We start from the raw sequence: 2500 nt of genomic DNA on the forward strand, positions 1-2500 counted from the left end.
GGGAGGTGGAGTTGTGGGAGGGGGTAGAGGGGGAGGGGAGGTGGAGTTGTGGGAGGGGGTAGGGGGGAGGGGAGGTGGAATTGTGGGAGGGGGTAGGGGGGAGGTGGAGTTGTGGGAGGGGGTGAGGGGGGAGGTGGAGTTGTGGGAGGGGGTGAGGGGGGAGGTGGAGTTGTGGGAGGGGGAAGGGGGTAAGTGGAGTTGTGAGATAGGGTGGGGGGAGGTGGAGTTGTGGGAGGGGGTAGGGGGAGGTGGAGTTGTGGGAGGGGGTGGGGGGAGGTGGAGTTGTGGGAGGGAGTGAGGGGGAGGTGGAGTCGTAGGATGGGGGGAAGGGGGAGGTGGGAGTTGTGGGAGAGGGGAGGGGGTAGGGGGAGGTGTAGTTGTGGGAGGGGAAGGGGGTAAGTGGAGTTGTGGGAGGGGTGAGGGGAGAGGTGGAGTTGTGAGATAGGGTGAGGGGAGGTGGAGTTGTGGGAGGGGGTAGGGGGAGGTGGAGTTGTGGAGGGGATGGGGAGGTAAGAAGGGGAGGGGGCGAGGGGGGAAATGGAGTTGTGGGAGGGGGTGAGGGGAGAGGTGGAGTTGTGAGATAGGGTGGGGGGAGGTGGAGTTGTGGGAGGGGGTAGGGGGAGGTGGAGTTGTGGGAGGGGATGGGGGAGGTGGAGTTGTGGGAGGGGATGGGGGGAGGTGGAGTTGTGGGAGGGGGTGAGGGGGGAGGTGGAGTCGTAGGAGGGGGGAAGGGGGAGGTGGAGTTGTGGGAGGGGGTGGGGGGAGGTGGAGTTGTGGGAGGGGGTGGGGGGAGGGGGAGTTGTGGGTGGGGGGAGGTGGAGTTGTGGGAGGGGGTGAGGGGGAGGTGGAGTCGTAGGAGGGGGAAGGGGAGGTGGAGTCGTAGGAGGGGGGAAGGGGGAGGTGGAGTTGTGGGAGGGGGTGAGGGGGGAGGTGGAGTCGTAGGAGGGGGGGAAGGGGAGGTGGAGTTGTGGGAGGTGACGGCGGTGCTTCTAAACGTGGGGCGCTACAGACGCTAGGGTCGGCGGCGGGCGGGGAGAGGAAACGCGAACGCGCTTGAATGGGCGGGAGGAAGCGCGGCCGCACACGCACGCCTTGGAGGAAGCACGGTCGCTTTGCCGGAGCCGAGGAGATGCAAGGGCGTGTCTGGCTGACGGGAAAGGAAGCGCTGTTGCGTAAGTAGCGCCGAGACGTAGGTCGAGTGCAGTAGCATTACCGAGGAGCAGCATGGGCGGACACGCATGGCCACGGGGGAGCGTGGGCGCACATGTATGAACACGCGGTCCGAGGTGTTCCGTGAGGGGAGGTTTTGGGAGCGGAGACGGGCGTGATCGCGGGCGCGCCCTGGGGACTCGGAGGGGCGCCGGGCGTGCGGGGCGGGTGCGTCCGCTTCGGCAGTTGCAGGGGCGTCCGTCAGGCAGTGCGCGAGGAGGAGCATGCTTGCAGGACTAAGGACGCGCGCCGATAAGTGAGTCAGCAGCGGGGGAGAGGTGTGGCGGCCCCGGGAACCCGCGGTCAGAAGGGAGGCGAAGTGAGGGTCGGTGTGGCGGAGAGATCACGCGCGCCAAGATTCATGAGGCTGGAAAAAAGTGCGTGTTATGGAGGCGGTGTAGGGTGGGCGCGGGTGTGAGGGCGCGAGCGAGTGCGGCTGGGTGTGGTAGGGGGCGCTAGTAGTCGGGAAGGTAGACTCCTCGCTCCCCCGCACCTCCCAGCTGGTCCCGGGCCCGCCGCTCAGCCTGTCACTGGTCACCCTGCTCAGCCATATTGGGTACTGGTGGGTAGAGGGGCGGGCGTGGTAGTGTAGGATACCCCCTAGCCACGCCCACTGTGGATAAGGGCTACCCTACACCTGACCGCCAGCCAGCCAGCTTCAGCAGCAGGCACTGGGCGTCACCGGCGACCTCCGCTGCCCCCGCGTGATAGAGTGGCATCTGGCGGCGGAGAGACAAATATTGAGATGCCGCCACCTCCTTCTTTCCTCCTCCTCCTCCTCCTCCACCACCACTGCCTCCTCCTTCTCCTCCTCTTTCTCCAGCTACTCCTCCTTCTCCATCTTTTTTCTCCTTTTCCTCCTCCTCCTCCTCCTCTTCTACCTCCTCCTCCTTCTCCTTCTCCAACTCCTCCTCTTTTTCTTCTCCCTTCTCCTTCCGTATGATGGCCACGACGTAGAGCACACGATCGTGCTTTGAGGTTGTCCACTGCGCCCGTCGGCGTCTCGTGCCCGCGGAGGGCCTTCGCCAATCGCGGAGGGCCTGATCGGCGTCGTGGGCAACACAAACACACCTGACTGGGCACCGCGAGGCCGAGCGGGCGGCCACGGCCTCACCTGTCAGCCGCCGAGTGTGGAGTAGCAATGCAGCAGCTTTGAAGATCCCAGAAGCAGCAACATTTTGGGTGCCAGATGCGCAAGGTAAGGTGTACGTCAGGGCCGGTGCTCAGCGACCTTTAGCAGTATAGACTCCGTAGTGTGGGTGTGGGGATGTCCGGCAGCAGGGCGTGTGTA

General features: G+C 65.3%; 1 protein-coding gene across 2 annotated transcripts in view; it reads left to right on the forward strand.

Annotated features, from left to right (window-relative positions):
* LOC138861458 (uncharacterized) overlaps positions 1 to 2500 on the forward strand; it is a 167250-nt gene that overhangs the window by 12800 nt on the left and 151950 nt on the right. Inside the window, exon 1 of one of the 2 annotated variants that reach the window (XR_011398515.1) lies at positions 977 to 2500. This exon is cut by the window's right edge and continues 1018 nt beyond it. The exons of the other annotated variant lie outside the window; for it this stretch is intronic. The gene's annotated coding sequence lies outside the window, so the exon portion shown is untranslated. Of the gene's footprint in view, positions 1 to 976 lie in introns of those variants that run through there. 2 annotated transcript variants of the gene reach the window in all.

Source organism: Penaeus vannamei, chromosome 4, assembly GCF_042767895.1.
Source record: "Penaeus vannamei isolate JL-2024 chromosome 4, ASM4276789v1, whole genome shotgun sequence".
Classification (NCBI taxonomy): domain Eukaryota; kingdom Metazoa; phylum Arthropoda; class Malacostraca; order Decapoda; family Penaeidae; genus Penaeus; species Penaeus vannamei.